Here is a 13,954-nt window from a genome sequence, read left to right as displayed (position 1 = left end):
CTACATAATGATACTATAAACAATTACATGAAAGTAAAATATAGAAAATAAACCATCTAGGTAAGCATTAATGCATGGCCCTCTCCCTGACAGTGAGTCTTTTAGGTAAATCAAGGATTCAAGTTCAATTTTAACAGTTGTCAAGGATGGATTGGCAACCTCTTAAGGGAGTAATAAAAGACAGGGAATGGGAAAAGATCATTGCTAGCTCTCTAATTGGGAGGAACCTAATTATCGGAAACTTTGGATTCCTCATCTATAAAAATAATACTGATTTTGAGGTTGTTGGGAAGATTAAAGAAAATAATGAACATAAAGCACTGGGCCAGAGCTTGGCATGTATTAGCTGTTTGAGAAGGTGGTAGGCAAAGTAGGACTAGCAGCACTTGCTATTGTTATTAGTGTAGAAACTTAGTTGTCAGTAGCCCCTGCCTGCCCCAAAACTGTGCTCTTCTCTTTCCTTTCATAGTAAGTTTAGCCTCCTGTGCAAATGGGAAAAGTTGATGCTCCCAACTCACTACTTTTCCCATGTAGTGCTCCTTCAGCTCACTACTGCCCTTGCTGGTAATCTGATCTATAGTTTGATCATGTGAAAATGATGTTTTAGTCCATAAAATATGATAAAGAAAGATGAAATTGGCTCTCATAAATAGGACCAACTTTAGAATTTGCAGGGCTCAGTGCAAAATGAAAATGGGAGCACCTTGCTCAAAAATTATTATGAATTTCTAGAAGATTTTAGAGAACATTAAATCAACTATGGAATACTTCTAAGTGCAGGTTGCATGTGACTGCACAGGCTGCACACCCATGAAGCAACATGGGTTTTCTGGTTAAAGCCTCAGCACACTGGTAACATCCTAAAGTTCTTCTCCTGGATAGATAGCATCATACTTTTCAAAAATAAGTCAGCTGTACTCATCCCAAAATATCTACCTTGTCAATAGACGAGTAGAACATATGGAATAAAAATAAATAATAGGGGGAAAAATGTTAAAATAAATTTAGTTTGAAATGCTAGTGATCAATAAAAGGGAGGGGTAAGGGGCATGGTATGTATAAATTTTTTTCTGTTTTCTTTTTATTTCTTTTTCTGAATAGATGCAAATGTTCCAAGAAATGATCATGATGATGAATATGCAACTATGTGATGATATTGTGAATTACTGATTATATATGTAGAACGGAATGATCAAAAGAATGTTTGCATTTGTTTGGTGTTTTTTGGTATTTAAAAAAAAATTTTTTAATTTAAAAAAAATTAATGTTCCAAAAAATAAAGGATCATAAAACAGCACTATTAACAACTTATATGTCAACAAATTAGACAACCCAGATGAAACAGACAAATTCCTAGAAACACATGAATGACCTACATTGCCTCTAGAAGAAATAGAAGACCTCAAAAGACCAATCGCAATTAAAGAGATTGAATCTTGCATCAAAAAGAAAAGGCAAGGGCAAGATGGCTTCACAGGTGAATTCTACCAATCATTCCAAAAAGAATATCAATCCTCCTTAAACCCTTCTAAAAAACTGAACAGGAGGGAATGTTACCTAATTCATTTTATAAGGCCAATTTCACCAAAGTCAGGTAAAGATATTACAAGAAAAGAAAATTACAGACCAATTTTTCTTATGAGTATGATGTAAAAATCAACAAAATACTTGCAAGTTGAATCCAGCAGGACAGTAAAAGAATTATACACCATGATCAAGTTTGTATTATCCCAGGTATGTGAGGGTGGTTCAATGTATGAAAATCAATTAAGGCAATACACCACATTAACAAAACGAAGGGAAAAAAACCACATGATCGTCTCCATTGATGAGAAAAGGCATCCAACAAAATCCAGCATGCTTTCTTGATAAAAACACTTAAAAATTAGCAATAAAAGGAAACTTCCTCAACATAATAATGGGCATATATGAAAAACCCACAGCTAAAATCATACTCATTGGTGAAAGATTGAAAACTTTCCCTCTAAGATTTGAAACAAGACAAAGATGTTCACTGTCACCACTGTAATTTAACATTGTGCTCAAAGTTCTAGCCAGGGCAGTTAGGCACTTTCACTATTTGCAGATGACATGATCCTAGACATAGAAAATCTTGAAAAATCTACAACAAAGCTATTACAACTTTGCCAGCAAAGCTATGCCAGCAAAATGGCAGGGAACAAGTAAACCTGGAAAAATTAGTAGTGTTTCTATGCACCAAAAATGAGCAATCTGAGGAGGAAATTTTTTGTAATCTATTTACAATAGCAATTAAAGGAATCAAATATCTAGGGAACCAAGAATGTAAATGACTTGTACACAGAAAACTACAAAAAGTAACTAAGAGAAATAAAAGAAGACCTAAATAAATGAAGGACATTCCATTTTTATCAAGTGGAAAACTATGTATTGTTAAGATGTCAATTCTACCCAAAATGATTAACAGATTCAATGCAATCCCAATCAAAATTTCGAAAGCCTACTTTGCAGATGTGGCAGAGAACAGCCAATTATCAAATTTATTTGAAATGGTAAGGGACCCCAAATAGGCAAAAATGTTTTGTAAAAGAAGAAAAATGTTGGAGGAATTACAGTTCCTGACTTTAAAGCTTATTAGAAAGCTACTGTGCTCAAAACAGTGTGGTAATGGCACAAGAATAGGTATATAGACGAAGAGAATCAAACTGAGCCTTCAGACGTATACCCTCACATCTACAGCCAATTATTTTTTTAGACTTTTTAAAATTATCATCACAATCAACTTTTTTGCTCTTTTTTTGTGAAAAATAACATATATACAAAAAAGCAATAAATTTCAAAGCACATTGTAACAACTAGTTGTAGAACAGAGTTTAGAGTTTGGTGTGGGTCACAATCCCACGATTTTAGGTTTTTACTTCTAGCTACTCTAAGATTCTGGTGACTAAGTGAAATATCAGTATAATAATTCAGCAATCATACTCATTTGTTAAACCCTACCTTGTCTGATTAACTCCACCATCATCTTTGATCTTTCTCCCACTCTTTAGGGGTATGTGGGCTATGCCCATTCTAACCTTTTTATTATGGAAGAGGCTGTCAATAATATGGGATGGGGGATGGAATTAGCTGATGTTCTAGAGAGGCTGACCCCCTTGCATTTCAGGACTTATCTGGTCCAGGGACTCATCTGCAGGTTGTAGATTTCTGGAAAGTTACCCTAGTCCAAGGAACTTTTGTAGAATTTTATATAATGCCTTAGGTGTTCTTTAGGATTGGTAGGAATGGTTTTGGTTGGGGGTTGTCAAGTTATGGTAGGTAGCAATGTCTAACTGAAGCTAGCGTAAGAGTGACCTCCAGAGTAGCCTCTCAACTCTATTCAAACTCTCTTGGCCATTGATACCTTATTTGTTACACTTCTTTTCCCCTTTTTTAGTCAGAATGGCATTGCTGATCCCATGGTGCCAGGGCCAGGCTCATCCCTGGGAGTCATCTCCTACACCACCACAGAGACTTTCACCCCTGGATGTCATGTCCCATCTAGTGGGGAGGACAGTGATTTCACTTGCAGAGTTGGGCTTAGAGAGAAAGAGAGAGAGGCCACATCTGAGCAACAAAAGAGGTTCTCCGGAAGTAACTCTTAAGCATCCCTATAGGCAGGCTAAGTTTCTCTAGTACATACATAAATATTACAAGAGCAAGCCTCAAGATCAATGGTATAGCCATTTAGTTTTTGACAAGGGTGCCAATCCACTCAATTGGGAAAGAATAGTCTCTTCAACAAATGGTGCTGGCAGAACTGGATATCCATATATTGCAAAAGAATGAAGGAGAATCCTCATCTCATACCATATACAAAACTTAACTCAAATTACATCAATGACCTAAATATAAGAACCAGGACTATAAACTCCTAGAAGAAAATGTAAAGAAACATCTTCAGGATCTTCTGTTAGGTACAGATTTCTTAAACTTTACACCCAAAGCATAAGCAACAAAAGAAAAAATAGATTAATGGGACCTCATCAAAATTTAAAATTGTGCATCAAAGGACTATATCATATAAATAAATAATAGGGGGAACAAATGTTAAAATAAATATAGTAGATTGAAATGCTAGTGATCAATGAAAGAGAGGGGTAAGGGATATGGTATGTATGGATTTTTTTATGTTTTCTTTTTCTGAATTGATACAAATGTTCTAAGAAATGATCATGATGTTGAATATAAAAAAAAGGACTGTATCATGAAAGTAATAAGACAACTTACCCAATGGGATAAAATATTTGGAAATTACATATCTGATAGGGGCTTCATATCCAGAATATATAAAGAAATTCTGCAATTCAAAACAAACCAGTTTCAAAATGTGCAAAAGCTTGAATAGACATTTCTCCAAAGAGGATATACAAATGGCTTAAAAGCATATGAGAAGATACTCAATATTACTAGCCATTAGGGAAATGCAAACCAAAACCATGAGATCTATGAGATACCATTTCATACCCATTAGAATGGCTACTATTAAAAAAAAACAGAAAATTACAAATGTTAGAAAGGAGGTAGAGAAACAGGAACCCTCATTCATAGCTGGTGGGAATGTAAAATATTGCATCTCTGTAGAAAACAGTTTAGCAGTTCCTCAGAAAGCTCTGTAAAAACAGTTTAGCAGTTCCTCAGAAAGATTGTCAAGTCACATGTTAGAATTACAATGTGACTTGACAATTTCTCTAATCAATATTTATCTAAAATAATTGAAAGCAGGTACTCAGATACTTGCACACTGATGTTCATATGGCATTATTCAAAATTGCCAAAAGATGGAAACAACAGAAGTATCCATCAGCTGCTGAATGAATAAACAAAATGTGGCACATTCATACAGTGGAGTATTATTCAGCTGTAAAAAGGAATTAAGTCCTGATATATGGACATGGATGAACTTTGAAGACATTATGCTCAGTGAAGCAAGCCAGACACAGAAGGACAAATATTTTATGATCTCACTGACATGAAATAATTAGAATAAGCAAATTCATAGAGTTAGAATCTAGAATATAGGTTACAGAGGCTAAGGTGGGGATAAAAATGGAGAGTTAATGCTTAATTTTATAGAACTTAGGTTGATTGTAAAGCTTTGGAAAGGGATGGTGGTGATGGTAGCACAATATTGTGAATGTAATTAACAGCACTAAATTATATATGTGAATGAGGTTTAAAGGGATCATTTTAGGTCATATATATATTAGTGTAATAAAAATTAAAAGATAAAATATAGGACTATATAACACAGTGAACCCTATTGTAAGCATTGGACTATAGTTAATAGTACAAGGATGAAAATGTTCTTTCCTGATTTATACCTTGCATTACACCTAATGCAAGGTGTGAGTAATGGAGGGGTAAATGGGGAAAAAAATACACCTAATGTAAACAATAAAAAAAAGTGTACATATCTACAAACATTTTTTTTTTTTTTACATGGGCAGGCACCGGGAAACGAACCCAGGTCCTTGGGCTTGGCAGGCAAGCACTCTTACCTGCTGAGTCACCGTGGCCCGCCCTCTACAAACATTTTATTAAATATAAGTATTATGCCTAGCCAATTAAAGAAAACCTAAAATATCTGTCATGGTTTTACATTGATTGAAAATATCTAGTTTATTTTAAAAGGGGGGAACATAGTAACAAAAGAGCAAAGACCACACTTGATTCATCATTCACACTGGGAACCAGAATTTGCAACATATACATGTCTATAAAAATAGCATAATTGCAATTAAATTAAAAAAGGAAAAAGACAAATATTATGCCTCAATCATACGGACTAACTATAATTTAAAAAATTCGGTGAACTAAAGTCGAGGGCATGGGTTATCAGGTTGGGGCTTATTGTAAAGGGTCCTAGAATGTAAGCTCTTATAGTAGTCATATATATTCTCCTTTTTGAGGTGTAATCATTAACTCTAAATTCTGAGATGCTGAGCTGTTTGTATATAAAAAGGTCTTTCCTAAAACCTTTGGGTACTTGAGTGATACCTGAGACTCAGAGCTCTGAAGTTGTGAATGTGAGCAGTAACTCATACAGGAACTGTTTAAAAAGTTGAAAAAAGGATCAGACTTCAACTAGAGATATGAATGAAGCTGACCTGGATAGGACTAACATATACCAGAAGACTGGGTAAAGGATGATAACATCCATATTTTAAAACTTCAATTTCTGGGTGAGATTAAAGGGATAGATGTTTATTTGGTACAAAATTCATATTTTCGGTAGTGCATTTCCTAATTTAACTTCTATGGTCAGTTTAGTTAATCACCATAAATACATGGAATCTTGAATAGGGAGTGACATTTTGTTGATTTGTCCAGGTTAACATGATGCCCCAATAAATCCCAGAGTGATCTGGGCAGTGAATAAAGAAGTATTTGCAAAGTCCCCTTAGGGGTAATGGGGAGAAAGGAAAAAATATTCAATTCCCCCGTTTGGAGAATTTGTTATACTCTCACAAGTGGGGACAACCAAATCAGTAAGTTGAGCCCTCGATCTTGGGGTTTGCTCCTATGAAACTTATTCCTGCAAAGGATAGGATAAGCCTACTTAAAATTAGGCCAAACAGTCACCTCCAGAGAACCTCTTTTGTTGCTCAGATGTGGTCTCTCTCTCTAAGCCAAGTCAGCATGTGAACTCACTGCCTTCCCTCCTACGTGGGACATGACTCCTAAGGGTGTAAATCTCCCTGTCAATGTGGGACAGAAAGCCTGGCATAAGCCAGGACCCAGCATCAAGAGATTGAGAAAGACTTCTTGACCAAAAGGGAGAAGACAGAAATGAGACAAAATAAAGTTTGAGTGGCTGAGAGATTTCAGAGTCAAGAGGTTATTCTGGGGGTTATTCTTATGCATTTTATGGATAGCCCTTTTTTAGTGTATGGTGTATTAGAGTGGCTAGAGGGAAGTACCTGAAACTGTTGGGCTGTGTTCCAGTAGCCTAGATTCTTGAAGATGATTGTATAAAGATAAAATGTTTACAATGTGACTGTGTGATTGTGAGAGCCTTGTGTCTGATGTTCCTTATATCCAGGGTATAGACAGATGAGTAAAAAATATAGATATAAATAAATAAATGAATAATAAGGGGGACAAAGGGCAAAATAAATTGGGTAGATGGTAACACTAGTGGTCAATGAGAGGGAGAGGTAAAGTGATAGTATGCATGAGCTTTTTCTGTTTTCTTTTTATTTCTTTTTCTGGAATGATGCAAATGTTCTTAAAAATGATCATGGTGATGAATACACAACTATGTGATGATATTTTGGGCCACTGATTGTGTACTATGTATAGAAAGTATGTGTGAAGATTTCTCAATAAAAAAGATAAATAAATAAAAGATTCAGTCATCAGGAAACTTTCATAGTTCTTTAAAGCCACAGTTTATTGTGAAATGAAAACAATGCCAAATATAAAGCAACGATAATAGAAATAGTATTATATGTTACCCAAGATTACCATTTCTATTACTATTTGCTCTCTTAAATATTGATTCTGAGATCATATGAGCAAACTATTCCAACCACTGCTTGCTTAGTGGGCATGAGAAAGGTGCAGGAGAGGGAGAAGTGTGATTTTGCTGGGAATAGTTGAAAAATAAAATTAAGAGCTTTTAAGTGTAAAGAATTTTTTTAATAAAGTTTTCATGAGAACACATATATACACACATACAAATGCAATTAAAACAGAATGAAATTTTTATTTACCAGGAAATGCTTAGGGCAAAATCACTTCTCATTGAGATTTGCTATAACTCCACATGTAGAACCAAAAGAGAGGATGAGGACAGCTCTGGTGAAAACAGTCTTCAGTGGCTCCTGCCCATACTTCTTTGCCTCACCTTTCTTTTCCACATTTCTCTCATAGCTTGAATATATGGAACATCTCTTTCCTAGTGGTAACTGGCCTTCATTTAATAAAATCAGAGATTTATCTCAGTGTGAAGTAGCCTCTGACCACAATTTTGGATCCGGCAATTGTCATCTGAACCACCTCGCCTGAATCTCAAAGCCTGGGCCACCCAGACGTTACTGATGGGTCATATGGGACAAATCATACATCATCATATGCTGAGCCCTATAGGGAACATCCTTTCTTGTTTATATGATGTAATTTTTACTACAGATGATTATTTTAAAAATCTTCTACCATTATTAAAGAGCTTTCTGGGTTCCAAGATAAAGTTTTTTATTGTCATTAAAACACTGTTTTGCTCTTATCTGTGCCTGTTCAAAAACTGTCAATAGCTCCTGATTAACTACAGGATTAACTTCAGTCTTAGCTGATAATCAAGGACAAATCTTCTTTTACTAATTTATATTGCACTATTTCCACACAGGAACCCTATACCCTCAGAAAATTAGATTATTACTGTCTCCACAACATGCTGTATTTATTGTTTCCACTGCACCTTTACTTCTGCTGTGCTCTCTGATGGAAAAGCCTTTCCTCTCTACTTTCTTGAACCCTACTGATTTTTAACACTCAGCTCAAGGTCCAACTGCTTCCTGAGCCTGCCTTGCCTTTCATTTTTAAACTCTCTCATCCTTAAACTCTTACAGCAATATCATTCATAACCAAACTACAATCAGCAAAGGGTTCTGCCATCATGGCTAAAGTAAAACAATGTGGGAATGTAGTTGGCACAGCTTTCTGAAAAGTCAACTGATGATATGAATCAAGAGACCTAACAAAGTTTCTACTCTTTGATTTCAGTAACTTCACCTTAATTATACAAGAAAACAACCAAAAACATGACCAATATATATGGTTATATATATTATATATATATATATAATATTAAGAAACAGAAAACAATCTTTAGGCTCAACAGTAGGATAAATTATGGTATCTGAATTCAATGGAATATTATGCTATCATAAAAAATTATGTTTATCAAAGTATTTAATATTGTATAAAGATAGCTATGATTAGTGCTATTTCTAAGCAGAAGATATAATATTCATGCAATAGCATCTCAACTTTGTAAAAAATGCAAGGAAAAATATCTGGAAGAAAATATTCCAAAATGTTAGTAGGCATGCCTCTGTGCAGGTTTAAAAGTATTATGTACTCCAGAAAAGCCATGTTTTAATCTTGATTCGATCTTGTGGGGGCAGCCATTTCTTTTAATCCTGATTCAATATTGTAGGGCTGAAACATTTGATTAGATTATTTCCACAGAATTGTGTTATGCCCAATGTTAGGTGTGACCTTTTGATTAGATGGAGATGTGACTCCACCCATTCCAGGTGGGTCTTGATTAGTTTATTGCAGTCCTTTAAAAGAGGGGATATTTTGGAAGAGCTCAGAGCAGAGCAGACATAGATTCTTGGAGAACAGCTGCTTCAGAGAACAGAGACACAGATGTTCAGAGATGCTTGAAGCCCAGCAGACATAACCATGTGGTTTCCCATGAGATGTTAAGCAAGCCAGAAGCCAAAGAGAGCCAAGGGAAGCCAAGAGATGAAATTTAGCCCCAGAAAAGCAAAACGAGGAACCCCCACAGCAACAGACACTGAGAACAACAGAGCCCAGGAGTAAGATGCCAGCTGACAGCTGACAGGGGTGTTCCAACCAGTCAGCCTTTCTTGAATTAAGGTATCTTTCTCTGGGTGCCTTAGTTTGGAAATTTTCTTGGCACTAGGACTGTAAACTTGTAACTTATTAAATTCCCTTTTTAAAAGCCATTGCATTTCTGGTACATTGCACTCCGATAGCTTACAAATAAAACAGCCTCTCAGCAAAATTTGGGATTAAGATTTTTCTGCCTCTTCACACGTTTTTATATTTTCCACATGTACTACAAAAACATTATTCCTTTTATAATTGAATGAAAAAACCAATTAAAAACTTTTAAAAGGTCTCAAATAGCAGGAAAATATAGTGGAAAGTATCAGGTTGACCCATATAAAATTGCTGATATTTAATGGTTTTTAATTTTGAAGATGGCAGTTTATATGGATCAACACAATATTTTTGACTGAGAAGATGAAGTAAGAAGCAAGCCACCTCACCACTCTAAATGTCAATTTCTTCTTCAGTAAGAAAAAATAACAGCTAATTCATACAGGTAAGAGCGCATCATGAACAGTAAAGCAGCAGTAGCAGTAGCAGTAGCTATAGCCACTAATATTACCTGGCACTCATAACACATGTGTGATGCTGGTAGACTTAAGCCAGCACCAGGAACTTGTACCCAGTATCTTGAACTAGATTATAAACTCTCTTCGAGGGATGGGACTGGCTTTTACATCTCCCTCCATATTGCTTAGATGAGGCCTCCCACACAATGTATGTACAATTCATGTCAATTAGTTACCTAACCAAAGCCAGCCCTCCAGAAGTGGCATGTAGAACTAATCTTGCAACCATACTATTGTTTTCCTTGAGCAGCAGTCAAGTTTTAGTTACAATTACAGGTAGGAGGTCATTTTTATTCACTCTTTTTCTCTTTTGCCAGCTTTGAATTTTTTAATCCAATCCATGACTTGTTGCTTCTCTTCCCATGTTCAGTTGCTCCTTTCCACAAACAAGAGGGTCCCATTGAACTTTATCTAAATGACTGTGAAAGCCTCTTATCTTTCTCATCCATGCATGCATTCATTCATTCAGCGGGCACTTATTAAGCACTCTATGATTTACCTGCACCTGGCCCCACATGGCAGGTATCTCTGTACAATTAGAAAAAAGGTGTCCCCTCACCCATCCAGCTAGTGGGAGTGTGAAAAGGCACCTCCTACTCCTGATGAAGCATGGTTTCGGGGTGCGTGGAGACCACTGAAATAAAGACCCTACTCATGCCCTGGGGTTGTCCCCCTGGGTCAGTCCCACCCTGCACAATGTGTACAGAAGCCCTGACTTGCACTGCCCAGCACCATGGGAGGCAGCATCAAAGAAAGTGGGCATGCCCAGAAGGTCCAGGAAGATACACCTAGAAGGATGGCCTATAAAATGGGTCAGGAAGGCTAATGGCCAAAACGTAATGAAGACTGAGGGGAAAAGATCAAAGGCAACAAAAATGCTTGGAATAAAAAAAAAAAAAAAAGGACAAAAGTGTAGGGAGGATCCAGCCTTCAGATGCTGTTTTAGACCCTAAAAATCTGGAAGGGGGCTGCTACTGGGCAAGGGGCAGGAGCCCAGTGTTGGGGCAGCCACGTTTCAGAGGGAGAAGGAAGGCTTACTCAAGCATCCCTCCTCCCCTTAGTGCTGCTCCTTCCCCATCTCCGGCTGTTTTAAAATCTGTTATGCACTTGAAGTGTGTTAAGCATTGACTACTGGTTATGAATATAATTGCAGTAGGTGACAAGATCTTACATTTTATTTTATCTTACATATTTGGAGTTAGAACCTTTTTATAGTCAACATGTAAATGTATTCAAACATTATGCAAAACAGGGGCTTAAGATTAGTTGAAAAAATCTGGTAGCCTTATGGTGGGTTCTCTCTACAGAGGGACCTTTCTTTAGATATGACATCCCTTGGCAGGTTCACGGGTTCTGCTGGTTGGACACATCCCCCCCCAGAACCTTGTTTTTGTCTTCTCCCTTCCCTCCCCCACCTGATGCCATTTATTAACCATTCATATACCTAGAGGTATAGCCATTCCCTAAAGATTTAGGAGTTCTCAACCTGGGGATTTAGGATAACACTCACCTGAGGAGTTTTAAAAATTGTCAATTTCTGGACCCCACCCAGCCTAATGTAATCATATTCACTGAGGAGGGCCCAGGCTTCAGCATTTTTAAAGTTCTCTAGGTCTTTGCTATTTAAGCAATGTTGATACAGATCAGCACCATGAGTACCAGGTGGGGAAGTTGTGAGAAATGCAGAATCTGGGGCCCCACCCAAGACCTATTGAATTAGGATCTGCATTTTAACAAGATCCCCAGATGACATGTTACAATATGCAAAATTGAGAAGCCCTAGCTAGTTTAGGAATCACCTGCAGAGTTTTAAAATATGCTGATGCCAAGGCCCACTCCCAGAAAGTCTGATTTAATTGGTTTAGGGTAAAGCCTAGGCTTGGGAACTTTTGAAATTCCCTAGATGATTCGCATTTGGAGATCCACTGCCTAGTTGAATCTAATGTGCAGCCAGGGTCAAGAACCACTGCCCTAATGCAAGAAATTTTGCTCCAACAAAAAATTCCTCTTAAGTGAATTATATCTTCCCACATTCTATCATTAAATACAAGTAGATGCGGTAAAAGTAATCAAATCCTAATTGCCTTAGTTTGCCAGGGCTGCTATGACAACTACCACTCAATGTGTGGCTTAAACACATCCCAATTTTCCCTTGGGATAAAGACCAGAAGCTGAAAATCAAGGTGTCAGCAAGGTCATGCTTTCTTCTGGGGTCAGTAGTTCACTGGTAATAGCAGTCCTCTAGCACATAGCCATCTCTCTGTCTTGGTCTTGGTCTTGGTCTCGGTCTCGGTCTCCCTCTCCCTCTCCCTCTCCCTCTCCTTTTCCCTCTCCCTCTCCCTCTCCCTTGTCTTCTCTCTCTGCATTTCCTCTCTTTATCAGGCCTCCAATCATTCAGATTAAGGGCTACCTGATTCAGTTTGGTCTCATCTAAAAGGGATCTTTGAAGATTCTATTAACAAATGAGTCCACATCTTAACTAACAATAACATCTTCAAAGGTCCTACTTACAAATGGGTTCATATCCACAGGAATGCAGATTAAGACTGAACATATCTTTTCTGGGGTACATGATTCAATCCCCAACAATAACTGAAAATTCAGCAAACTTGAAAATTCATGTTCAAATCTTCTTGATAAAAAAATTAGCACAGATTGCTAACAATATTTGAAATAGTAGGAATATCAATTAAACCCACTACCTACTTGAGGAGCTGCAATTCAGTATATGATTTCTAAACGCAAGTTAATAGTTTCTTTACTTGGCTGAGAGCTAGTACAGAGGCCTCCACTTTGGCTGCACATTACTACCAGTGGGCAAAACTTATAACAAAAAAAACCTAACACCCAGGCCATACTCCAAACCAATTAAATCAGAGTCTCTGTGGTGAGTCCCAGATATCAGTATACTTCTAAAGCTTTCTGGAAGATTTGAAGTAAAAGAAGTCTACCAACAGGAGGGCCAAAGTCCTTCAAGACACTGAGAGAAGTTCTGATGGGGAGAGTTCAAATGATAAAAGAAGGATGAAGACTCTGCCTGGTTTACTCCCTCATCCTGAGGAACTTGTGGGATGGTAAAGTGGTTAGAGAGGTGAAGGAAACATTCAAGACAAGTTGAGAATGGAAGCTGAAAGGATAAAAGGATTGGACCAACTCCACATTTCAGTTTCAGGAAGAATACCTCATGGGAGATCTGCACCAACAAGGACAGTAGTGGAGAGTGGATGTGGAAACATGGATTGTCTAGCAGAGACAGGCTGACAGCAGTATGTTGCTAATTCCCCAAGGTGTGGACGAAATCCAGAAGCTCCTGTATGATCCTTCTGATGGGTTATGTGGAGATTATATTAGAATTAAGAGTGAGTGTCGAAATTTATAGGTGAGTGTGGTTAAAACAGGAAAACATTAGCATGTATTTATTACTAGAATAAAAGTGAATGGATAGAAGAACTAGAGAAAGAACAGCAAACTAACCCCAAAGCCAGCAAAAGGAAAGAAATAATGAAAATTAGAACAGAAATCAATGAAATTGAGAACATGAAAACAATTGAGAAAATCAACAAAACCAGAAGTTTGTTCTATGAAAAAATCAATAAGATTGATGGACCCTTAGCGAGGTTTACAAAAGAAGAAGAGAGAGGATGCAAATAATGAAATCAGAAATAGAAGGGGAGACATAACCACTGGCCCCACAGAAATAAAGGAAGTAATGAGAGGATCTTATGAACAACTTTATGCCGATAAATTCGACAATGTACATGAAATGGACAACTTTACAG

At 37.0% G+C, this 13,954-nt stretch overlaps 1 protein-coding gene across 2 annotated transcripts in view; it reads right to left on the bottom strand.

Moving 5' to 3' along the window:
* Positions 1–13,954, bottom strand: part of CLYBL (citramalyl-CoA lyase) — a 291,846-nt gene that overhangs the window by 117,591 nt on the left and 160,301 nt on the right. The gene's annotated exons all lie outside the window — the stretch shown is intronic.

Source organism: Tamandua tetradactyla, chromosome 4 (genome assembly GCF_023851605.1).
Source record: "Tamandua tetradactyla isolate mTamTet1 chromosome 4, mTamTet1.pri, whole genome shotgun sequence".
NCBI lineage: Eukaryota > Metazoa > Chordata > Mammalia > Pilosa > Myrmecophagidae > Tamandua > Tamandua tetradactyla.
Note: the sequence above shows the minus strand (reverse complement) of the source record. Positions and strands in the feature narration are given on the sequence as shown.